This window comes from Lagenorhynchus albirostris, chromosome 10, assembly GCF_949774975.1.
Source record: "Lagenorhynchus albirostris chromosome 10, mLagAlb1.1, whole genome shotgun sequence".
NCBI classification, from domain to species: Eukaryota; Metazoa; Chordata; class Mammalia; order Artiodactyla; family Delphinidae; genus Lagenorhynchus; species Lagenorhynchus albirostris.
In genome coordinates this window covers 68,201,201-68,228,084 of record NC_083104.1, presented here as the reverse complement: position 1 = coordinate 68,228,084, position 26,884 = coordinate 68,201,201, and the positions used below count along the sequence as shown (strand labels likewise).

Below are 26,884 nucleotides of genomic sequence, written 5' to 3'. Positions count from 1 at the left end.
CCAGGCACCCTCAATCCCACCCATAGGCCCTGCTCCTGGTGAATCAGAAAAGAACACGAAGATAGTTCCCTGACAGAAGCTTTCCTTTAAGAGGAAAGTGATGGGATGGGCTACACCTGTCCCGTTTCTCCTTTTAAATTCACCAATTAGGAAGTCACTGCTCTAGGGAGGAGTGAGCTGGGGCAGGTGCAGTGAGAGGTCAATATCATATTATATATATATTTTATTAACAGATGTTACTCTGTGTGGGAGGAAACATCATGAGTGGAGAATAAGTGTTTCCCCAACAAACATATCCATTTTTGAACACACCATCATTTTCTAGAAATCCAATCATCCTCCTGGGACTGTCACCAGCACTATCTAATATGCTGGATCAGAAACTTGTGGATAACCCAGACTCATTTTCATTCACATTTTGTTAAATGTTTCCACCACCTACCCCAGCACCCGTGCTGGAAACTTGGCTTACTCATTTATCCCTCACTCAGCGCTGTCAATTCTACCACCTTAACAGCACTCACATCTATCCCTTCCTCTACACTCCCACTGCCAAAGCTTTGGTTAAGGCTCTGATCTCTTCTTACCTGGGGTACAGCAATGGCCTCATAACTGATCTCTCTGCCTCAAGTTTTGTTCTTCCTATTTTCACTTCCATACCTTTACTCATGAAGCTTCCTTTGGCTGGAATTACGTCCTTTCCAGTCACTCTCTCCAAATCCCCACACCCCAGTGGACCTCCAGTTCGCCCAAGCGTCAAGCAGAATTGACTGTCCAACATCCAGGATAAGACTTGAACCTAGGTTTCCCTGACTCCAAAGTCCATGCTCTTAACTGCTCTTGCTCGACTGCCTTCTCTTATAATAAAGATATTTTAAAGTCTAGTGAGCTTTATACTTTAAAAAGCACCTTTGCATACATTATTTCCTTTTAGCGGTACAATTCTTCAACGTAGTAAAGATGGGTATTGTTATCCTCATTTATAAAATGAGGAAACAGAGGAATTCAAGGCCCGGTCCATCACACGCTGCTGCTGAGTTAACGAGTGTCATACAGCAGCCTTACACATTAACCGCGCGCTCAGCCCCTTCTGGTCCCAGTCCCTGGAGAACCTTCCTGCACTTCGCAGAAGTAGCCGATGGGGTCCGCGCGAGTCTGGACTAGGCCACTGCTGCCTCCACCACAGGCGCCCGGGCGATCACGGCGGGGAGCTTCCCATTTGCAGTGACGCGATCGGTGAGGCCATACAGTGACGTAGAGTGACGTAACTTACCCGGAGCTAGGTGCCGGCAGGGCAGCCACACCCTGGGGCCCCCTGCTCAGGAGGGCAGCGGATCGGGCGGGTGAGGGAAAGCCGCAAAACCCGCGGGACCCGACCTCCCGGCCCTAAATCCGCGGTTCCCGCTTGCCCGCCACTGATCGGTTGCTACGTGACGCCAGCGCGCAGAGGTGCGTGCGCGGCCACGGCGGTGTGCGTGAGAGCGGACGCGCGCCGCGGTGGCGGCGGCGGCGAGGACGGCGGCGACGGCAGGGGCCGAGGGGGCGGTCGCTACGAGGCGGGTGCGGAGCGGGCGGAAGAGGCGTCTGTGCGGGCGGTGAGGTCGCAGAGGAACATCGTGGGGGTGAGTAGCCGCGGCCTCGCCAGGGAGGTGGGGCCTGGCCGCACCTGCTGCGCGGGCGCGGGGACGCGCGCCCCTTCACGCTCCTCATCTGCTTTTTCCCGGGGCGGGGAAGGAGCGGGGACGGGGGCTGACGAGGGTCAGTTCTTGGGCTAGGTCGCTGTGGGAAGCGGCAGCAGCTGGCCGGCGAAGACTCTAGTCCTGGAATGTGTTGTAGGCAGGAGGTGTTTGGGGACCTCGGGGTGGCTCTGCCAGGCTCCCGGGCCGAGGAGTCGGAATCCCGAGAAGCCCGGTTCCTAGAGCAGCCTCGCATCCTGCCTGAGACGAGCTGGCGCGAGACCGAGACGAGGCGGAACCAGGGACGCCGAGGTTGGGGTCTGGAAAGTTTGGCACTGCTGGGGCCCTCAACTCCCCTGCCTTGGCTGGGCTCTGAGGCGGGGCTGGTTGTTATGGAGGGAGTTGTGAATCAGTGCCTTCGTGCGGCGTCAGACACACCCACGACCTGGAGAAGACGATCTGTCAGTGTATAGAGGGGGCGGCCCACCTGTTGCTTAGTGTTTCCAACTTCGTGTGTGTGCGCACGTGCTTAATACACGCCCCAAACTTTGTCGGCCCTAAGCATTTTATCACATTGTTGCTACAGGTTTTGCGGCCAAGGGGCGGCTAGCCATCCTCAGTTCTTCCTCATAGACTCATATCAGCTGTTTTGTTTCCCTAAGCCCTGTTGTGCTTCTGTCGTTATTAAGGCCGAGGAAGTGTGGAGGCACTGGTTTTTCTTTTTCTTAAAAGTAGCACAGGCTTGTTATTTACTAAGCAGAAAATACAGATTTTGTTTAGCGTGTGAGCTGGAAAAATGTTGATGGTCAGACAAGCCTGATTGGGTGCAGCTGATCATCAGCCCAGTGCTTTCTTCTCAGTGCGCTGGGCTCTCTAGTGGGTAGATGTGTGGCTGCAGTAGTGACCGTGCTCGGGAGAAAGGAGTATTAGAGGTAGGAAGGAAGTCAGTCTTTTCTGACCGTTGATGAAGGCAGTGCGGTAGAAAGACAGGCTATACCGAAATTTAATCATGATTTGTGCAAGAAAATTGAAGAAAATAACTTGTAACTTCTCATTCGGATCTAAAATTCTGTGATTCAGTTTCATAACTGAGGATCTGTAAAGTGTGTTGTTTGAGGTTCTTACGTCTTGGAACCAGTGATAACCTTGCTCTGTAGCACTTAGGGTACTCGGAATTCAGTATCTTTTGCGTTCTGGACTATAATAGCTTTTAGGACAGGAATCACGTTTGTTTTCTTCAGGGCCATATCTCCAGTACCTACAAAAGTGCCTGCCACAGAGTAGGCACGGAATAGATATTTATTATATGTGACACCGTGGATAAGTCATAACACGCAGTTAGCTCAGTCCTTCAAGTAGTTAATACATGTGCCCCCTCTTCCTAGTATTATGCTGCATATGAGAGGAGGACTGTGGGATTACAAATGACATAAAAGACCTGCCCTTTTAAGGGCAAACAGTCTAGCTAGGAAGATAAAGCATATTATATAAAATAATTATGAAACCAAATAGTATGTAAACAGGTGCTATGTGAAGTCCTATACTTTAAGTGCAGTAGAAATTTAGAAAAGATAAGACTTGTGGGCTGAATTAGTGAACTCTTCAGAAGAGGTAAGATTTCGTCTCATCTTTGAAAGAAGTGTAAAATTTCTGTTAGAGAAGAGATAAGTCATATGTTGAGAAAATAGTGTGAATTTGGTCATTGGGGGATATATTGCGGCAACTTACATGTACCATGAGAGGGGAAAATTGGAGAGATAAGGTTTAGTAGGTTGGGGAGGGAAAGTGTTAAGACTAAGGCAGGCTCATCAGCATCCCACTGATAGCAAGATGGAGCCTACTTTCCTGGAGGGATGGCAGTTGTGTTACTCAGAGTAGAGTCTTAAACAATCATAAGTGTTATCCTTACTTAAAATGAAAGGATATTATCGTTGAACCAAAATCAGGTTGTTGTATACCTCTGATTTCAGTACTAATTTGAATTAATGCCTCACTAATGTGCATGTATCTTATGTATTTAGTCAGCAGCGCATGTCCTCATTTCTAAAATCTACCTATGTGCTTGGGCCGTTCCATTGGAAATTTACTGAAATGATGTACCCAAAGCAATTATCGAGCTACTCTCAGTGACACAGTTTTGCTTGGGATTATCTCTTATAGTGGTCTGAGGTTTGTAATTACTGCTGATCCTGTAAAAAATAAAAATAATGTTAGCTGGGAAAGGAGTCTATTTGAAAAAGGATACTCAAAAATGTTGACAAAAAGATTTGAGAAAATTAAAGATGCTGCTCTTAAATATTGAACCGCTAGTCTTTATCTTTTGTTGTTATGTGAGCTTTCTTTTGAGTGTTGCATAAACCTGAACTTGAATTGCTAACCTGTGTAATGTTGCAACAGCAAATGTTAGTTAACAACTCAGCAAATATTTATTGGGTTCTGGCTATGGCTAGGCACTGTGTTGGGTGCCAGCAAGACAAAGAATAAAACACAGTGTAGCTGAGATACCAGGTGTTCATCAGGGGGGACAAACACTAACCGTGATGTGCTGTGATAAGAGTTCACCACTTTTGGAATGAATAAAATGCTGAAGGAATAGATCACTTTGGCTGGGGAAATAAATTGATAGAGTCAGGGAAAACTTTAAAGAGAAGACGTGGAACTTAGCCCTGAAGGTTAAGTAGCATTTTGCTGCATGGAAAAAGGAAAACAATCATTCCCGCCAGAGGGGAGAGTATAAGCAAAATTGCTGAAGATTAAAATTGAATGGGAAAACCTTGAGTTTTTTGTAGGCTTCTTGTATGGCAGAAGTGATGAGACAGGAAAGGTATGGTTGGAGCCAAATTACAAGGAGGTCTTCCATTCTAAAAAACCTAGTCTCCCTCCTTCCAACACTACCCCCGTGTTGGTGATAGAGAACCTTGAAAGGTAGAATAATCAGATCAGAAAGTTAACAGGCAGTTCACATGCAGAACTGCATTAGAGCTGAGAGGGCGGGAGACCAGTTAGGATGTAGGTGAGAGATGCTGGGACCCTGAAGAGGGACAGTGGGAATGGATGGCTTGTAAAGATATTTTAGATGTTAAAAGTCTCTAAATGTTATGAACAGCTAGAGATGAGAGAGAGTGAGAAGTCAAAGGTGACATGTCCAGCTCGAGTAACTGGGGATTATGAGGACATTAAATTAGAAAACACAGGAGGAGGAATAGATTTACAGTGGAGGGAAGAAATGATGGCATGTTAATTTTAAGGCCCATGTGTGGAGTTTAGAGAGGCCCATTAGGTAACTAGAAATTCTACTCCAGAGTTTATGAGACAGTTTAGGAATAATTGTAATATAACTGACAGCCTCCAAGGCTATGGAAGTAGTACCATTCTAGGACTTAGTATAGTAATTAATGCTGTGGACTTTGGAGTCAGGAAAACCTGAAGTCAAATCTCTGTTATGCCACTATTGATTGGGATGGGTAACCTCGGGCAAGTAATTTAGCATCTCTGAACCTAAGTTTCTTCTGAAAAGTGGGGTTACTAATATTTTAAAGAATTGTTGTGGAGATTAAGATGGTATGTGCACAGCAGTTAGCACAATGCCTAGCTGATATATGCTTAATAAATAACAACTGTTGCTATTAGTAGTTACAGTCGCAGAGGTAGTAGAAGAAAAGATATTCCTATGCAGAAAAGTTGAGAGCGAGAACTGGAAAGGGCAAGGAGTGGAATTTTTGGAAATCAACACTTAAATCAAACTTAGATGGTTTCTCAAGCTTGAGCATGCATCAGAAATACCTGGAGGCTTTGGTAAAACACAGATTTCTGAGTCCCACCCCCGAAGTTTCTGATTCCGTAGGTCTGGGTGTGGCTCCTGAATTTGCATTTTGAACAAGTTCTCAGGTGATGCTGATGTTGTTATTCCCAGGACCACGCTTTGAGAACCACTGATTTAGAGGGTTAGTGAAAGAGGAACCAGCATAGAGGCTAACAACGAGATTGAGTTTGTTGGAGAACCCAGAGAGACTTCAGAGAAGGATAAGGAAATAACAGCCTGCAGACTCTCTAGATCCACCAGTCTGCTTTCCAGTTCGATGAACCTCATCTCCTTCTTATTTCTGTTTTCTCCAGAATTTGGTGTAATGCTTGGCACATAGCATTGTTTGAATGAGCCTTTGAAGCTGTTTAATACTGTTCTTGTGCATGATTGCACATACTCAAACACAGATTTCATTCATCCTCTTATATCTCTGTTGGGTCTCAGACAAGGTACTTTTTCTAATTTTACAGACACACACACACACACACAAACACAATAACTACAGAAAATTTCTTTCAAATACCTGATGCATAGCTAGATGCTTTTGACTTTGTATTAGATTCGCCCCCTCCCCGCCCACTTTTTTTAAATGTCAGAAAGTCCAATTTGCAAAATAATTCTCAGTAACAAGTGTCAAGATTACAATCTATATCTTGTATTAGGCACTTTGCAGGTTTATAGGGTAAGCAAATAATATACTCACTGTACCTGGGATGTTTACAATAGGATGGGCAAAACTTAAAGGAAAGAAACAGGGTGAGATATAATCACAGAAATGTGGAAGGAGAGGAACCAGAATATAAGGACTTATTTCTTGTATGCCGATATACTTTGGATCTTACATGTCTCATATACTCATATAGCACAAAAGTTAGTCCTAATCTATGATTGGAAGTTATAAGAGAGTTCTGCTGTATAAGGAAATCAAACAGTTGTGCAAAGATATAAACACATTGAAAAGAGATTTCAGGAGTTAAATTGTAGCTAGATCAGTTAGCTACTCACCACGCTTCCTGGGTTCTTTTTCTCTTTCATTTATTCTTTCTGCTAACATTCATTAAGTATTTACTGTGTGCCAGAAACTGTGCAGAGTGCTGCACACAGAGGGATGCTCATTGCTCTGGGTATCCAACACTGGCTTTAGTTAGGGGGTATGATACTGTGTGAATGAGTGTGCACGCACTTTGTCAGGGGAAGATCTGATGCCTCAATTTTATAATCTTGAGAATATATTGATATGAGTAGACATCAAGGACTTGAAGTTAAATTCATTCAGCCGTATGTATGTATGCAAGGGGCCATGAGAAAATATAGAGATATATGGAAATTTTTTAAAGCAATCAAAGAATATATAATTTGGTAGAGCAGAAAAACATATTTACAGTACTACATAGAATATGGTAAGTGCTATGTAAGTATTGATCACAGACTAGGTTCTCCAGTACTTGTTGAGGACCTGAGTGTTCAGTTTTGATTTCAACTCATAAGCTATTATAATGTTCCAGAAATTATAACATGTCATAAATCCACATTAATCTCCTGGGCTGCCTTTTGGATCTTTATATGATGCAAAAAATATTCTGGCATTTTGTGTCCTTGTTTTCTTGGTTTGGGAAATATAGTATATAAGTAACAAGATCATTAACTACTAGCTGCTGTTTATCAAGTGGCTGTAGTATGCTAGGCCTTTTCGCTAAGTCATTTAATTCTTATAATAACAACCTTGTAAGCTGGATATTATCCTCATTTTACTAATAAGGCAACCAAGTTTCAGAATGGGGAGAACAGTTTGCCTGTGTTCGTGGCCAGCGAGGTGGGACAGGGCTTCAGCCCCACGCTTGGTCTCCAGAGCCAGTGCTCTTCACGCATGTCAGCATGGGGCCCTAGCATGCAAACCTCCAGGTGAAGAAATCCAATCTTGTTTCTGCTGATTCGGGCAAAGTTGTTTGAGAAGTTAGAATTTTAATAACTGCCTGAATGATTGGAAACAGTTTGATAATATTGTTAGGAATGGAGGGGGAAAGGAGGTAGACAATTAAAGGTCCTGAAGCTGATTTTCCAGTGAAGACATGCTATATTTGACCCAAAACTTTTTAGTCAACTGACCGGTTATTCTACATAAACATTCAGATTTTCCGTTCTCTACGTATAGGTGCAGTCTTCTGGAGGAAGAATTGTACTTTTCCATGCTAATGACATTTAAAGTAAATTCACAACTACTTTTTTGACACTTAGGGAAAAATATCTTGCTGCTCACCTCAAACAATGTATACTTGAGATTTCTCAGCTAATCTTCTTTCTCTCCGCACCACTTATTCCTTTCACCCACCCAAGTGTTTATTTTTAAATCTATTTACAAGCTAAATACTTGTCTGTATATCCTACTTCTGGTTTAATGTTCTTATTCTGATTAGATTTATCCCTTTTGGGTCCTATTTTGTACATTCCTGGAAATATCGATTATAATTATCTTTGTAAAGCATAGGTGATTTCCACTAATTTCATAATAAACTTTTAAATAAAATTATAGTGATACAAATGGATAAATATTAAACCCTGTATTTGTTATCTATTGCTGTTTAACAAATTACCTCTAAATTTTGCTGCTTAAAACAACAGACAGTTCTTATCCAACAGTATCTTTGGGTCAGAAATTCAGTTGAAGCTTAGCTGGGTAGACTCTGACTCGGTTGCAGTCGAGCTGTGAGCAGCCTTGCAGCAGTCATCTGAAGGCTTGACTGGGGCTGGAGGATCTGTCTCCAAGATGGCTACAGCCTTAGGTCTTTCTAGGGCTGCTTGAGTATCCTCACAACATGTCAGCTGGCTTTACCCAGAGCAAGTGATAAAAGAGAAGAGCAAGGAGGGAACCACAGGCCTTGTATATCCTATCTTGATGACACACACTGCCACTTCTGTTATATTCTGTTTGTTAAAAATGAGTCACTAAGTCCAGCCCACACTCAAGGGAAGCCAGTTAGGCTCCACCTTTTGGGGAGGGATGTCAAAGGATTTGTAGACATATTTTAAAACACCCATAAGTCATTTCCTCAGCTGAAATTGATTGTCTCTGTTGTAGCACATGCTGTAACCTTTCTGACTTGTGTATTCACAGTATTTTCTGGAATGCTTTGGAGAAAAGGTAGTGGTTTTTTTAAAAATCTAAAGCAAGTTTTTACTTTTTAATTTTTTTTCTGGCCATGGCATGCGGCTTGCGGGATCTTAGTTCCCCAACCAGGGATTGAACCCAGGCCATTGGCAGTGAAAGCACAGAGTCCTAACCACTGAACCTCCAGGGAATTTCCGCAAGTTTTTATAAATTAAGATTTCTTGGGGACTTCCCTGGTGGTCCAGTGCTAAAGAATTCGCCTTCCAATGTGGGGGACATGTGTTCCATCCCTGGTCGGGGAACTAAGATTCCATATGCCGAGGGGCAACTAAGCCCGTGCGCCACAACTGCTGAGCCTGCGTGCCTCAACGAGAGATCCCACGTGCCGCAAAACTACAGAACCTGCACGCCACAACTGGAGAGAAGCTCACATACTGCAATGAAAGATCCTGCATGGGGGCTTCCCTGGTGGCACAGTGCTTGAGAGTCCGCCTGCTGATGCAGGGGACTCGGGTTCGTGCCCCAGTCCGGGAAGATCCCACATGCTGCAGAGTGGCTGAGCCTGCGCGTCTGGAGCCTGCGCGTCTGGAGCCTGTGCTCCGCAACGGGAGAGGCCACAACAGAAAAAAGATCCTGCATGCCTCAGTGAAGATCTTGCATGCCCCAACTAAGACCCGATGTAGCCAAAAAAATAAAGAAAATAAATTAATTAAATAAATATTAAAAAAAAGGTTTGTTGGTGACTTTTTTAAAGTTTTGCATCTGTCTCATTAGCTTTATTTTCAATACATCTGGAATCTTTTCATTTTTATCCTATTTTATGCATTTATTTTTATATAATTTCATTTATACTTATTTAGTAGTTTTCATAATTAATCTTAAATAGAACCAAACATTTCTAGATAAATTAATTTACCTTCCAAACTTTCAGAAGAGTACTTCCCTAACCAGTGTCTGAAGGCACACATTGTAGTTTCCATAGAACACAGACTTTGGGTTACATGATGAGCAATAAATGAGTCTGTTAACTTATATTAAAGTCCTTTGGGTACTTTAGAAACTTCGTGAATAGGTCCTAAAGTAGGTCCATTAAATTCCAAATCTCATTCTTTAGAAGGTGTATGTATATAGAATATAATGGATTTAGTCAGGAAACCTTTTCAAAACGTGCCACAGTTTGGTTTATATTTTGGGACTATTTCTTTCTTTCTTTTTTTTTAAGTGTCAATCTTTACTTATACAAAACAGTAGCAATGTAGAATATGGGAATTATCTTCCGCTGCCACACACGCAAGTTGTGAACATTCCAAGCCAATGTATACAGTTTGGAGGGGAAGGCTAAACAATAGCATCAACCATGCTACTGAACATAGGAATTTCTTATCTAAAAAGACTAAAAATTAGATAGCAATGTCTTCTTAATATTGCTCTCATTATTGAAGACGGAAGAAACATAAAAAGTGACTGTTTTTAAGATTAAAAGGGACTTTATTTCTTTAGATGGTAACAAAATCTTGACTTCATCACCCCTGCCCTCTACAAGTATCAATTACCTGCTTGCTTTTTCTTCTAATTTTAACCTAATTTTAGATAGACAGAAAATGATTCTCATATAACCTTCACCACCTTCCCCCAAATGTTAACATTCCTGTATATCTTTTCAGAAATATTTGATGTATATGGCATATTTTTATATTTATTCTTAAACATAAATGTCACCTACCATATTACTGTACTGCATCTTGCTTATTTTTCATTATATCCTGGAGGCTATTCCATGTCAGTACATGAAAAGGCTGCCTCATTCTCTATAGCCAGCTGCATAATATTCCATTGTATGGATGTTGTCAGGAAAAATTGTGAGAGACTATGAAATGGACATAAAAGATTACCGACTGTCCTATCTAGTGCACTCTTCCGGGTTATCTGAACCTGTCATTGTCTTTGAGCTATTTCAGAACTCTGTAAATTGTAGGAAACTGAGAGTAATGCAGATGATTCTTGTCCATAGAAATGCAAGTGGATTTTGTTGAGTGGAATGCAACTGAACGTTGTCCTGGGGATATCGAGCAGTTTTGCAGCATTTATTTGTAAAGCAATTTCAGCATTCCAGACAGCCTATATATATGTATGTGTGTTCTTTGACTTCTCCTTGGGACTGATTTTATTTTCTTCCTGGCTTCTTCATTAATTAATGAGTTAAATAAAATCTTTGACATGTTTTATATTTGCATGATTTTACTTTTTTAAAAAAATGCCCTTTTAACAGATGTACTATAACAAGTCCTTTTTTGATGGACATTTTATTTGCTCATGCTTGTTTTCAATAGTTTTAATCTCTAGAAAAGTCTGTGCTAGCCTGAAGCAGTACTTTGTGATTACTTGCCAATGAGATTAGTGGATGAGACAGTTTTGATAATTTTTCCATCAAACATTATGACCTGGTCCTTGTCCTCAAGGAGTTTATGGCCTAGTGGAGAAGGAGTAGAAATGATATCAGATGAAGAGTAGCAGGGTATTGGGTAATTTCCTAAAGGAGAGCTAAGTTTAAGTTCCCCTAAGGGAACTTGCATTGGCTTGCTTTCCTCACCGCATGTGATTTTCTCATAGGGCCCTCATCTGTGCTAGCTGGAGCAGAACTAGACAGCCCTCTCCTTGGAAAGCTGGGTGCCAGTGTTCCTGTTTTTAATGCTGGCTGTGGAACTAGTTAAGTTGGGGAGTCAAATGGAAACCCATGGCTCCAGTTACCAGCAGAATGGGTTATTTGTTCTTACAGACAGTGGCATTAGCAAGAGACTATAGTGGAGTCATATAGTTGGGGGTCAGAGTGGGGTTAGTGGTTATATTCTAAAGTCAAAACAATGCAAAAATCAAGTAATGTCATGGGCTTCCCTGGTGGCGCAGTGGTTGAGAGTCCGCCTGCCGATGCAGGAGGCACGGGTTCATGCCCTGGTCCGGGAAGATCCCACGTGCTGCGGAGCGGCTGGGCCTGTGAGCCATGGCCGCTGAGCCTGCGCGTCCGGAGCCTGTGCTCCGCAACGGGAGAGGCCACAACAGTGAGAGGCCCGCATACTGCAAAAAAAAAAAAAAAAAAAAAAAAAAAAAAAATCAAGTAATGTCAAAATATTCTTTAGGAGATCCTTTACTGCCTACAAAGTGCCATGTCATGGTTTTCTTAATACATGCACACCCCAACATAAGCTAATTTGAATTAGGAGAATTTAATTTTACTAGAAGTTTTATTTGACACCCCTAATTTGGCTTAACACCTCACTTCATGAGTGCCACCATTACTAAGCATTTCCTGACCTGCCTCAGTAACCTCTACTATGAAGCTATGTCTGCAGTTATGTAATCGGTGGTTTGGTAAAGTTCTTTCAGATACTTTTTTTGCTTTTGTGTAGTAGTAATAATCTTGTGTGCATTTGCATTGTTTTCATTGATTTCTTTGCTCGCTCTCTGTTCTGTCATACCTCCATTAAAGGTTTAATCATCTAAACCTTAACAAATTTACACTTTGTTAACTACTGAAGTAAGTATGTACTATTTATTTCTGTGGTTATTAGCCTTCTAAGGCTAATAATAAGGTTATTAGCCTTCTAAGGCTAATGACATGTGGAAATCACCTGTTGAGAGTTTTTAAAGGAAGGGTTAATGGTTAATTCTCCTAAGGCAGGATAACTGTTCTACCACCTCTCTACCTCTCTGTTATCAGTGCTTCTCTAGAGCCTTCAATTAATTCTTTGCTGCCTCCATTTATCTGTCAGTGGTTAAGCAGTGTATGAAATCACTTGTACCTTCTGTTTCAGGCTTGATTATAGCAAGGAGCATATAGTCATTGAGTGGAGTGACAGCGAGCTCTCACTATTTCTAACTCCTTCTATATACATAGTTGAATTCATAAGTTAAATTTGAATATGTTGTGACTCCTTTGTGGTAAGAATTGACCTAATTCAGGTGAAGTTGGGGAGGAGATTCCCAGGGAGCTTCCTTTCATCTATCTATCCATCTAATACTTCTGAGGAGACACCTTAATAAGCACTGATGTTCAAAGAAGGCTTCCTGGTGAGGGTGACACCTCATTAGGCCTAAAGAAAGAGACCTTACTTATGCAAGGAAAATGTATTTTGGGCAGAGAGATGGCTAAGTGTGTCACAGTAAGTGGTTACGAAGTTTGATGTTGCTGAAGCACAAAGTGAGAGGCAGGGCGTCCTTAGGGAGGAGGCTAGAGTGTAAGCACGGGTCAATTCAAGAAGGGCTGTGTGTGCTCCACGAACTTGTATACCAGCCCAATGACCATAATACAATCAGTGTGATTTTATTAATAATGTGATCACTAATAACTACCATTTGTTGAGCACTTACTATATGCCAGGAACTGTATTAAGTGCTTTATAGTTATTATCTCATTTAATCCTCTGGGATATTCACAAGTAAAAATATGGAGGTGCAGAGAAGTTAAGTAACTTGTTCAAGGCATGTCTAATGAGTGCAGAGAGTGGATTCCAAATTGCAGAGATCTGACTCCAGAGCCTTTTAATTGGGAGTATTATTTTAAAAGTGTTAAGCAGGGGAGTAGTGTGATTATATATTTATTAGATTGATTATTCTGTAAGCTGAGTGGAGATGGAATTGAGGGGGACAGAAGCTGTTGAAGTATTTCAGGTGAGAGATGATTGAAACCTGAACAAGAATAGGAGTTACTAGATAGGCATAGGAGGGATGAATTAGACGAATATTTAGGAGGTAAAATTAGGAGATCTAACCCATTGATTAGATATGGTGGGATCAGGGAGAGGAAGGAGTCAAGGAAGTCTTACAGGTTTTTAGCATGGATTGCTGTGTGATGATACCACATATTAAGATGAAGGACAGTGGAGGAGGATATGCATTAAGAGATTAGTTCGGTGTTGAGTATGTTGATTTGAGTTGCCAGTAGGGACATGCAGTAGAATCATATTGCAGGCATATGAATCTCTTCAAATGAATCTGAGATTCACGGGAGTGGCCTGGGCTAGAGATAGAGATTTGGAAGTTAGTAGGAGGTAGCTGAAACTGGGAGGATAGATAAATAAACTCACCAGGAAGTCACAGCCCTGGGAAACACAACTCTTAAAGAGACATTAGTGAAAGAATAGACACATGGTGGTAAAAGGAGAACCAGGAGAGTACACTGTCGCAGAGACTAAGGGAGTAGAGTTTCAAGAAGGGTGTGTCCATATTTCAGAGAGATCCAGGAAGGTAAGGATGGAAAAGCGAACCTTGGATATTCCAATCAAGAGGTTATTGATGACCTTGGTAAGAGTGGTTTCAGTGGAGTGGTGGGCTGATAGTGAGACTTCAGTGGGTTCAGGAGTGAATTGGAGGTTAGAAAGAGGAGGCCAGGGGTATAGATAATCTTATGAAAAATTTGAATAAATACTAGAGAGGTATTAGAAAGTATGTGTGAAGCACAGCGTTGAAAAACTGGCCCTAAACTCTGCATACTGTCAACCTTGGCAAAGCTGATGTGGGCTCAGTCCAACAAACTGAAAGCCTTTGAACCCTTTGAGGGGTGTAGACTTAACTCCTGAGAGTCGGAGTCAACTGCTTCCTCTGTAGCCTCCCAGTGAGTCCTTCAGTTTGCTCTAATTTGTATGTCAATGCAGTATACCTCAGGAAATCATCACCAGTGCACATCATCCTGAACGATATTTTGGTTAAAAAAAAAAGTGATGGGAGAAGTTGGTGGAGGAAACCCTGGGGAGGAAAATGATAGTTATGGAGTAGCTGTTAAGTGTCAAGCATGTACTATGTCCTGTTATTTCATTGCATTTTCATAACCACCCTACCAGGGGTGTGGCTATCCCCATTTTCTGAATGAGGAGATTGAGAACCCGTAGCCTTATCTCCCCTTATCCTAGGTTCTGCCACCGATGTCTGTAAGCTTGGACAAGTTTCTCAGTTTCCTCATTTGTAAAAAAGCGTGGTTATTATCCTTAAGTCCTTCCCGGCTCTAGGGTTCTAGAATCTGTAAATAGTTACCAATAGTGTTGCTGTTTGAACATGAAAAAAGGCTGTTAGGGGAATTTCCCTTTCTCAGTGAATTAGTAACTTAACAGTAACACTGTCAGGTTGTCCACACTAAATAATTTATTTTCCCGTCACACAGTGAGTACCCATTACGTACGTGGCCTTAGAAGGCTACTGTAAAATAAATCAAGTAAATGGGCTCGGTGACATGCTCTCCATCAGTTGTTACTAGCCCCGGGCACATGGGCACATAGCTACCTGCAAGACTGTGTGATGATTTTAAAGTGTGTTATAGGTTAAGTGCTAAGTATTTTTATTAATTTAGGAGGTACTCTGGCATGTGGCCTTTAAAAATTACATTATTATCTTATCATAAATCTTGATTAAGGCAACAAAACATATTTACTGTGGCCAGCTTCACAGCTGGGGTGAAATGTTTTATAGTGTGTATAATGAGCCGCTAGATGATGGTGATTATCTGTTCACATCTGAAAAACGAGAGTTGGGAAATTAATTAGAAGCTTTAAAAGTCTATTTAATTGTGAAAATTAATTTCAAGTAACAGTATCACATGCCCAGTGAGCACTAAATAATTGAGGAGGAGGAGGGAAAAAAGGAAATTATGAGGCTTTCAAACCTTCTTAAGTCCATTTTGGAAAATGGTTAGAACAAAAATGTAATGCTAGTGTGATTTTCAGAGACATCCTTTACAACATGATGTATAAAGAAACAAGATTAGCAAGTAATAAGCATTTTTAAATTAAATATTCTCCCAATTTCAAGCCAGTGTGTTCTAGGTACACTGATCCTGGCAAGCAGAGGTTATGGTTATGGACTCTCTCCTCAGAGGGCGTTATGGAAATTTATAGGAGCAATTTTATTTTCTAATTTGGTTGAGATGCATATTATTTTATTATAAATTATTTTAAAATTTCTCCCTCATAGCTAATGTATTTTTATAAGTGATTAGTAGGTTCTAAATCTATGAATTTTATTAAAGAACAGTAGGTAGCATAACACAATTTTTGTTATAAAAAGTGAGCATTGGGACTGATAGCGTTGATGGCCACTGCATTAGTCTTCTGTTGATGTGCCACAAACTTACAGCTTAAAACAACAGCCCTTCGTGATCATTTCTGTAGGTCAGAAGTCCAGCATGATATAGCGGTATTCTTTGCTCTGGGTCTTACTAGGCTGAAGTCAAGGGGTTTGCAGGGGCTGTGATCTCATCTGAGGCTTGGGGTCCTCTACCAAGCTCATTAGTTGTTGGTAGAATTCGATTCCTTGTGATCATGTGACTGAGGTCCTCATTTTCTTGCTGGCTGTCAGCTGGGGGTCCCTCTCAGCTCCTAGAGGCCACCCTGAGGTTCTAACTACATGGCCCTACTCACAACCTGGCATCTTACTTCTTCAAAGGCAGCAGGAGAATCTCTCCAGTTGACTATAACAGTGTCTCATATAAGGTAGCCTAATCACATGATTGACTATCCCATATTCACAGGTGCTGCCTATACTCAAGAGGAGGGGATTATACAGGGCACGTACACAGGGGAGAGGGAGGAGAATGGGGGGTGGGGGCGTCCTAGAATTCTGCCTACCACAACCACTAGTATCACATCTTCATACCTGCATCTCTTGTATATGTCAGTGGAGTTCAGTTATTTGAAACAGGACCACACTAGCTACTTTAACCATTCATACAGATATCGAGTACCTACTGTGTGCCAGGTACTTTTCTAGGCACTGAGATGAACTGCCCATGGAGCTTATCTTCTAATGATAAATACCTAATGATGAAGATAATAAAATGGAGTAGCAGGTGAGAAGTGTGTGTGGGGGGTATTCTTTTAGGTAGGGTGGTGAGGGAGCAGAGACCTGAATGATGAGTAGCCAGTAGTGGGGACTCTGAGAACAAGATATTCTAAAACGCAGAGGGAAGGTAATTATAAGGACCCGAGTTCAGGTAAGCTCGTCTGTGTTTAAGGAACAGCAAGGCCAGCGTGGCTGGAGCAGAATGTGAAGAGAGGGGTAGGATATGAGTTCGGGGAGGTGATTTGGTGACAGCTCATACAGAGCCCTGTAGGCCTTGGAAAGGGTATGATTTTTTTTTATATTACATATTTTTATATAATTTTTTATTGAAGTATAGTTGATTTACAGTGTTGTGCCAGTCTCTGCTATACAACAAAGGGACTCAGTTATGTACATATAGACATTCTTTTTTTTATATTCTTTTCCATTATGGTTTATCACAGGATATTGAATATAGTTCCTTGTGCTATACAGTAGGACCTTTTTGTTTATCCATCCTATATATGATAGTTTACATCTGCTCATCCCAAACTCCCAGTCCTTCCCTCCTCCAGCCCCCTCCCCCTTGGCAACCACAAGTCTGTTCTCTATGTCTGTGAGTCTGTTTCTGTTTCGTAGATAGGTTCATTTGTGTCATGTTTTAGATTCCACATATAAGTGATATCGTATGGTATTTGTCTTTCTCTTTCTGACTTACTTCTCTTAGTATCATAATATCTAGTTGCATCCATGTTGCTGCAAATGGCATTATTTTGTTCTTTTTTATGGCTGAGTAGTATTCCATTGTATATATGTACCATATCTTTATTCATCTGTCAGTGGACATTTAGGTTGTTTCCATGTGTTGGCTATTGTGAATAGTGCTGCTATGAACATAGAGGTGCATGTATTCTTTTGAATTATAGTTTTGTCCAGGTATATGCCCAGGAGTTGCTGGATCATATGCTAATTTTTTTTTCTTTTTTTTTTGGCTGCACCCTGTGGCATGTGGGATCTTAGTTCCCCGACCAGGGATCGAACCTGTGCACCCTGCAGTGGAAGTGCAGTCTTAACCACTGGACTGCCAGGGAAGTCCCTTTTTTTTTCAAATGGTAATTCTATTTTTAGTTTTCTGAGGAACCTCTACACTGTTCTCCATAGAGACTGCACCAACTTACTTTCCCACCAACAGTGTAGGAGGGTTTGGAAAGGGTATGATTTTTATTCAAAGATAGAAAGGCATTAAAGGGTTTTAAGCAATGGAGTGACTGATCTGATTTACATTTTCAAAATATTTGTATTGAGAAGGGGCCTCTGGGGGTGGGGGAGATGTATAAATACAAATAGATAAATTCTGTGAAGGAAATGAATACAGTCATATGAGTGCAGATGATAAGGTATCCTGGCGAGCCTGAGGTCAAGGAAGGCTGCCTGAGAAAATGGTACCTGAATTGCACCTGGAGGATGGAAGGTGAAAAGAGGAAGGGGTCCCAGCAAGGGAACAAATTATGTCAAAACCCTGTGGCATGAGAGAGCTTGTCATGTGCCAGGGAACATTAGGGGAAATGGAGTCAGATAGGAGCCAGATTCCACAAGCCTCGAAGGCCTAGTTAAATGTTTTTCCTGTTCTCTTACGTTAAGAGGCTTGGCAAGCCACTGAAGATATTTAAGTGGGGGTGAGAGTCATGGAGGGGTTGAGGGAAAGAGTTCATAATCAGTCTTATAATGTGACATTCAGTCTGGCTGCTGTGTGGAGGACAGCTTGGGGTAACAAAAGGGAGATGGGTTAGGAGCTAAGAGATGGTCCAAATGAGAGACAAGGGTGGTGAGGACTAGAATGGTATCATAGAAGTTGCCAAGAAGTAAATTGATTTGAGAGCTCATTTAGGATGTAACATTAAAAGACTTGCTGATGAATTAGGTATGGGTGTAAGGTTGAAGCAGGTGTCATTCTGGTTTCCATAATTGGATTCACTGAGCTGAGGAACATTGTAGGAGGGCAGGCTTTTTAGTGGCAGAGAGGACGTAGAGAGTACGAAGTGAGTTTTGAAGTAACTTTGAGGTAACCAAGTAGAGATATGAAGTAGGCAGTGGGATATAGAGGCCTGGGATTCAGAGAAGAGAGCCATTAATATCTATATGGCCTTTTTTGGTTAATTTTGAGGGCTTAAATATGCTAGAAACTGTATAAGGCTCTGGGAGTGTAAAGATGATTTAAGACATTCATTCAGTACTTGTTGAATGAATTTATGTTATTGCTTTCTGGAAGTTTGCTTACCAACAAGACAAATCAATAACAAAATCACAGGGCGTTGTTGATGGGGGCAGTGATAGAGGGAAACAAGCTGATTCCAAATCGTATAAAAGGGGCACCTGACGTAGATTGGCAGTGTCTGTGAAGGCTCTTGCTGAAGGTGTGAGGTCTGTTCCGAGCCTTGAAAGAGCAGGCAAATTTAGCCAGACAAGGGGAATATAAGAAATTCCAGTAGTAAGAGCTTGTTCATATTAGAGAAGACGATGAAATCTCAGAAGAGCCAACAATTCCAAATCCCTGGCTTTCTCTACAGGCTGGGCAAGTGGTGGTAAGGCAGCGTCTGTGCTTAAATTGGGTGTTTTTATGGTGATGGTGGTGGACCTCTGATGTAGCCATTCTTGCTCTGCAGCCCTTTTGGAAAGAGAGGAGAAGAGTATTCATAGCTGGCAGGGACTTCAGAGAACTTTAGCCCTTTCTTCTCATTTACAAATGAGGTTACCAGTAGCCAAAGAGGATACCTTGCTGATACCTTGTCAGCAAGTCTGTCTCCGGGCGTCCAAGGTAAGGTTCTTCACACTGCTACAGGAGGCCCAGTGCCCTTTAACTATGTATTTCCACATTCTCTGACATATTTATATGGAAAGAGAGTGTACTGGAAATACTCAGATGCTGCCATTGAGTATTGCAGGTCTCCACGTGGGCTGTCTTTGGAAGAGAAACTGAGAATTCTCTCTAGACTGTGTTTGTACCCTCTTTCTTTTTTTCTACCCACTGTATCTTTGTCCTTTTCTTCATCATGTACTAGCAACGAATAATAACAACAGTATAGTTGTGCAGTGGTAGTAGTGGTTAATATTTATTGAATATTATGTGCTGGGCACCATAGTAATTGTTTTACCTCATTTAATTCTACCAACAGTCCTCCGAGGTAGCATTTTAGTACTACCAGAAGAGAACATGGAGGCTTAGAAAAAAGGTTAATGTGTCAAGGATTACACAGTAATAAATGGTGGTGCCAAGATTTGAACTCAAGCAGTGTGACTTTGGATACTCTTTACTGCCTTTCCTAAGACAATTTATAAGCAGTGCTGTCCGATAGAAATATAATGTGAGCTACAAATGCAAGCCATGTTTGTAATTCAAAATTTTCTGGTAGCCATGATGAAGGAAAGAAAAACAGGTAAAATTAATTTAGAAATATTTTTATTAAGCCCTATATATCTAAAATGTTGTCATTTAAACATCTCAGTGTGAAAAAATAAATGAGATATTTTCATAAGTCTTTGAAATACAATGTGTATTTTATAGCATGTCTCAATTTGGACTAGCCTCATTTTCAAGGGCTCAATAGCCACATATGATGACTGGCTACCGTTTTGGCCCATGCAACTCCAAAGGGGCAGGAAAGTGAATGAAAATTCTGACTGTTCTGCTTAGTGGAGCCAGAGAGAGAAAAAACCTGCTGAAAATCCACAGATGAGGCAAACTGAAGAAGGCAGAGTGGTAATTCCTGGGTCTGATCCAGTGAGCAGGGGCGAGGGGAGTTTTCTCTCCCATTGCCCTGAAGCTAAGTGAGGTAACCTTTTTTTCTTCCCACATTGAGACTCAGCATTTTTCTGTAGTGTTACTCATCATGGTTAGTTTTCATAGTAGTCCAGTCCTTAAGCGCTTTTGGAAATAAAGAGGTATTTGTGGCTGGCCACCAGATATTGCAACATTCTTTCTGTGGGAAAGAGGTAAGAATTCTAAGACTTATACATTACTTGCTTTTGGAATGTCATCTTTTGTTCGTTGGGGAGGGGGTGAGATTGGAAACTGTAGTGATCATTTGCTGTGTGATCTCTAAGTTACAGCTGTTACAGCAGAAGGAGAAGAGTAATTAACTTTTTAAGTTTATATTTATGGGTAATGCTCATCACCTGTTACTTTCTTTGCCCTGTAGCTAGGCTCATAGTAAGCCTTCATTCACCCAATTGTTTGTTCAGTTGAATATTAGCTGAGAAGCAAATATACCTAGAACTGAGCTATTTGAATCGTTTCCTTCATGAACTTCCATTCTTAGACACTTGCTTTCCCTGGGTCCTTCCCCTCAGAAAAAGCAACACAGGCTTATCCTAACAAGCTAAATAACATTGGCGTGTAGAAAGAATGAACAGCCCTGTCCTTCCTCCGTTCTGAAAATGCAGACCTGTGTACTGTCTAAAAGCACATCAGGAGTGTTATATTTTTGTGAATGGAAAAATAGAATTAGGATATATCAGAGATTTTTACCAGAATGTTGACTCTCGGGATTATACTGTTGTTAATGTTTGTTTACATTTCCAAAGTATCTGCAGAATTTACAGTTGAAAAACCTTAATAAATCACTAGACACTTAGCAAGAGAACACCAAGAAAGGGGCCTCATAATAATTAAGTGGTATTGTAAGTTTAAAAATATTTGGAAAATGTGAGAAACATCATGCAAAGTGTGATACAGGGATATAACCTTGATTAGTCAAGTGGAAATTTGGAAACTAAATACCTGCTGAATATTACGGGGAGGGAGAAGTTCTTAATGAAAACATTTGGTTATAAGCAGTTGAGAGATATTTTTAAGATGAGCACGTTATTTATTTATTTATTTCTGCATCAGGTCTTAGTTGTGGCATGTGGTATCTTTCACTGCGGCGTGTGGGCTTCTCTCTAGTTGTGGCGTGTGGGGTTTTTTCTCCCTCTCTGTAGTTCTGGGGCGCAGGCTCCAGAGCATGTGGGCTCTGTAGTTTGCAGCACTCAGGCTCCCTAGTTGAGGAGTACGGGTTCAGTAGTTGTGGCAAACGGGCTTAGTTGCCCCGTGGCATGTGGGGTCTTAGTTCCCCGACCAGGGATCGAACCCACGTCCCCTGCATTGGAAGGTGGTTTCTTCACCACTGGACCACCCGGGAAATCCCTGAGCACATGTATTTTTATAATCAATTCCTGAGAGTGGCATGGAGTCCCACGTTTGTATCTCCAACCTATACTTAGATCATTTCATTTCAATGTATTATTTGTTTATTGAATACTGTCCTTGTGGGACACCAGGGAGAAAGACCTAGTAACCACCCTCCAGGAATTTGTTTTGGCTATTTTTAACTATTAAAAATCTGTTTTTTACTAAAACTCTATTCCCATCAATAGTTTCTCATTTCTTCTCAAATTGCTTCTCAGGAAAGTACAGCAAGTCAGAGATCATCTATATCAGTGTATTCATCCTTTTGTTTGGAAAAAAAAAAAAAAAAAGGCCTCCTTTAGATAAACAAATATTTCAGCACTTTTTAAAGTTTCCACTTCTTAAAATTTTTTAAAATATCATTTAAATAAAAGATAAATCAATTCTTGTTTTAAAAGAAGGAAACACTTCAGAAGTACATTGAGTTTAAACATAAACCTTCCCATTCACTCCCTTCTATCCCCTCACTCCCACCCCGCTCCCTGGAAGTTACTACTGTTAACAGTGGGTGTGTGGCCTTGCAGTCCTTTTTTCCATGTATGTATTTACTTAATTAGTTCAGTAGATATTTAAGTGCCTTCTTAAATATAGAAACACACATATATTTATATTTACATAGTTGGATCCTATTGAACTGAGGCCTGCTCTCTGCACTTAACTGTGTTTTGGAGCTTAAGTCAGAACTTTCAGATCTATTCCGTTCTTATTAACGGCTGCTGCGTTGTAGGGATGCACTGTAATTTATTTTCCACCCCCCCCCACTTTCTGCTATTATAAGCAATGCTGAATTAATAATCCTAGAAGCAGAATTACTGGGTTATAGGAAATGTATATTTAAAAATTTGACAGATTCTGCTAAATTAACCTCTAAAAAGCTGAACCAGTTTATATTTCCAACAGCAATATGAGATCATTGTTTTCCTACATATATGATTTAGTTATAGAGATTTAGAACTTGAGGGGACCACAGAATGTGGCCCAACCCCTTCCACCCCTTTTCTAAGGTAGAAAATGAATCTCAGAGACTTGAAATGATTTGTCCAGATCTTACCCAGCAGAACTATGAGTACTTCCCAGTTTCTGATTCTGTGTTCTCTTGGAGGCATCTTAGTTTAGACACATTTTATAGTGCAAGGTTCTGCCATACTGTTTGTTTCTGTTTCTTTTCTGTTGTTACTCGAAACAAACTTCCTTTTCAGTTTCACATTTTCTGATAGTGCCCTGAGACTCCTGCCTTTGCCATCTTGTCTACATGGAACATCTTTCACTTAATATCCTTAAAAAGCTACCTCCTTCCATTATTTAAAGTCCTCCTTATCCACAGGGTGTATGCATTACTTTAGATTTCCCCATAGGTACAGGACAGCAAAGGAAGTATTTTATGAATCTTCCTCATCGGCAGCTGACCCTACCCTGTTGGCCAAGTAAAACATAAGCTTTTTCTTTTATAAGCTTGGAGAAGGAAATAGACTGCAGGCATTGGTCTATTATAGCATTTCTGCTACATTTGATCATTTTATGTCAAATAATGTGATGACATTTAAACTAAATGAACTCCAACTTAATAACATTAAAAATTTTATTAATTACAGTTTATTTTTTTCTCTTAAAAATAACAAAGAATGTAGTCTACTTATAAAGTATAAGTGGAATCTCCTCCTCTTGTGTTAATATATTTATTGCTAAGGTGTCTGCATTGGAGGCTTGTTTCTCTTATAAAGGCATGGTCCTGGTATCTTTTCTTGATGGGCTATGAGAATTTGTGTCAGTGACATCCCAAATTGGTGCTCTAGCTGAGCTGGTCACATATCAAGATGATAACTTTAGGTAAAGAATCAACTTATGAAATTCTAAGGAACAGAGATCAGCCTTGATGCATAGTTTGATCGTGATAAAAGAGATAGAATTCAGTATTAGATTTGAATTAAATTTGGTCCATGAATGTTGTTCGGAACTGAGGATAGCAGTCTAATCATAAGCTTATCAATTATTCAGTAGCATCTTGGGGATATTAGTGCACAGAATACAGAAAGCCCATCCGTTACCCTTTAGAGTTTTTGTTCTAAAACAGAAGGAAAAAAATGTACATTATTCTCTTTTTTAATGGATTTTATTCTTCCACAGTGTCAGTGAAGCTTATATATGCACTGGAAGAGTGCACATATAGGCAGGCCACATATTTGCATATTCATGGGGGCTTATGGCAGATTTGGGGTAAGATTAAGTTTGGAATATGAAGGATGACAGTTTTACAGGAAAAGTCCATTTTCCTAGTCTTAAGAGACGTGGACTTCTTGAACTTTTTGCCTAAGATTTTGTTCCTGAAATGAAAGTTATTTGCTTGACACATGCTGTTCATCCCCTCATTCTACATACACACTATGTGTGTATGTAGATTTGGATTTGGCTGTAGATTTGGCCTTGGCCATAAATTTGGGTCAGTGGCTCTCAGTTTGAACTGTTAAGTGCTAGACTACATGAGGATAATTATCTTTCTTTCTTTTCATTGGAGTTTTATTCTTTCTTTTTTATTGGAGTAGAGAATGGTATGTTGGAGGAATAAAGACAATGCTCATAAAACCAAGGGAAGGGATTATATAGGAGAAAAAAAAGAACAAAAGGAAGACTAGTATAATATGTGAACATTTCCTTTAGATTATATGCTAGAATGGCAACAAATAAATTTATAAATCAGGATTTTAGGTGGACTAATTTCTCACAACTGATCTTCTTTTAAATTTCACAGAAGATAGCCAAGATAGCAGGGTTTAACAAACTGCATCAAAGTATGCACAGTAGAACATTTTTATAACATCTACAAATGAAAAGCCAACTTCCTTTATGCAGACAATAATGCAAATGTTCACAGTAGCTTTGCTACAAAGAAATTAAATTGTTGCAATTGATGATTCCACTGCTTTAATGGGAGTTCACGCTATAATAACCTTTATTAATTAGGAAAATATCCTATAATTTAAATCTGGGCAAGAATATTACAGACCCATAAGTTGCCACTGAAGAAATTAAAAAGAAATGGCTGTCCTGTATTTTCAAATATTATTATAACTAATAACCTCTGTACTCATCTTGACTTTTTCATTGTTTTTTGGCTCTTGGGGCATATATTTTTCTGTTCCCAGTGTACAGTTCATATAATTTTCAATAGACTTGGGACCAGTAAGGCTGATAACCCAAAAAAGGATAGTTATATAAACTCTAAGATCTGTAAGTGATAGCCATTCTTAGAGTTGCAGTCTGTGACTTGTCATTTACAAAAGTGATCCCATTGTATAGAGGGTTGACTTATAGGGAGTTACACAGTGGCACAAACAAGAGCTGAGAGACTGAGGGAAGGTTGTGGCTGGATAACGTAGGTCTTTGGGAAATGGATAAATAAAATCTGGTGATAGGTTTCTGTACCTTATCCCTTTCTGAAGCATAAGCTCAAGAAGGTACTCTAGGGAAGAAAGAAGCAAGCTTCAATATTTGGGGAAACTTTAAAATAGAATGAAACTCTCTTGGGTCATTTGATACTTATTTTGTTCTAGCATACCTGATTTGAACGCTGTTGTTTGTTTGCCGGTGTTTGGGAAAGATTGTTTTTTTGTTTGTTTGCTTTTATTTTTGTTTTTTTTTGCGGTACGCGGGCCTCTCACTGTTGTGGCCTCTCCCGTTGCGGAGCACAGGCTCCGGACGCGCGGGCTCAGCGGCCATAGCTCACGGGCCCAGCCGCTCCGCGGCATGTGGGATTTTCCCGGACCGGGGCACGAACCCGTGTTCCTTGCATCGGCAGGCGGACTCTCAACCACTGCGCCACCAGGGAGGCCCAAGATTGTTTTAATTAGAGATTGGATCCAGAGAAACTGAAGAAGTAATGAATAGAAAATAAAAATAATACTACAGATTATATATTGGGCTGTTTTTGCCTTGGGAGTCTCAGATATTTTGTGATTGAATAATAGAATAGCTTTTCCCAGCCACCCCAGAATTAGATGTCATTGCCAAACTAAGCCAGGAGCATTGCCTAGTCTAGGTTAAAACACTTCTCACAAGATGGCCCAGAGCTTCCCTGGTGGCGCAGTGGTTGAGAATCTGCCTGCTAATGCAGGTGACACGGGTTCGAGCCCTGGTCTGGGAGGATCCCACATGCCGCGGAGCAACTGGGCCAGTGACCCACAACTACTGAGCCTGCGCGTCTGGAGCCTGTGCTCCGCAGCAAGAGAGGCCGCGATAGTGAGAGGCCCGCGCACCATGATGAAGAGTGGCCCCCGCTTGCCACAACTAGAGAAAGCCCTCGCACAGAAATGAAGACCCAACACAGTCAAAATAAATAAATTAATAAATTCCAACCCCCAACATCTAAAAAAAAAAAGATGGCCCAAGGTCACTGGTAGGCCCTGATCAAAAAATAATGGCAAATGTCAGGTGATCTCATAGTCTTTCATTTATATATATCCTTTGGCAACTTGCTAATAACCATACAAGTGAAGCATTAAGAATATGTAAGATGTGGCATTCATAAATCCATGTTTGCATAATACTAGAGTTTATAAAGGATTCTGATTTAGTGTTCTACTAAGAAGTCTGGCTACTAAGCAGTCTGATGCAGCATTGCAAAACTCCTATTCCACATATGAACATGCGTAAGTTAGAATTAGTTTATGTTTTTGGAAAGATACATATCACTGTTACGTTGAGTTGTGTTTTTCAGTTGTTTCTGTTTTTTTTATTATAAATTGCTGTTTAGCCTTATCATTATCAATTTAATTTGTTACAGGTTGTTCAGCTAACCCTATAGTGTATATTGATGCATATTTGTATTAATAATATTCTTGGTCTGTAATTTTTCAGTAACTAGAGTTTTAACTACATTGTAGTTAAAATGTGAATTATTCTCCCCATATTAGTAAAGCAGATATATATGTAATCTCCAAAAGTTGGATTGAAAAGTGACACCTCCTTTTTTTTTTATCACCAATGGCATATTTACCGGGTCTGAATAGGGTATTTAAAAAAAAGTTTGAGAACTGCTGGTGTGAGGAGCTAGTTGGCAGGTCTAGGAGTCAGAGTGAGACTCATTTCTGACTTCTTCCATAGCATAGCTCTTATAAGTTCAGGACCTTGACAGACGTTGGTTTAAATCTGCTATTTATGGTCTGTGTCCTTGGACTAGTTGCCTAATCTTATCTGTCCCTCAATTTCCTATTTGTTAAATAGGATAAAAAAAGTACCTACCTAATCCACTTGTTAGAATTCTAGGTAAGGTGGTG

At 40.6% G+C, this 26,884-nt stretch overlaps 1 protein-coding gene across 4 annotated transcripts in view; it reads left to right on the top strand.

The window, feature by feature from the left end:
* Positions 1–1,563: 1,563 nt before the first annotated feature.
* Positions 1,564–26,884, top strand: part of BTBD9 (BTB domain containing 9) — a 414,901-nt gene continuing 389,580 nt past the window's right edge. For 3 of the 4 annotated variants that reach the window (XR_009542943.1, XM_060162768.1, XM_060162771.1), the window contains exon 1: positions 1,574–1,622. The gene's annotated coding sequence lies outside the window, so the exon portion shown is untranslated. Of the gene's footprint in view, positions 1,623–26,884 lie in introns of all 4 variants that reach the window. The other variant, XM_060162769.1, reaches the window with a different exon arrangement.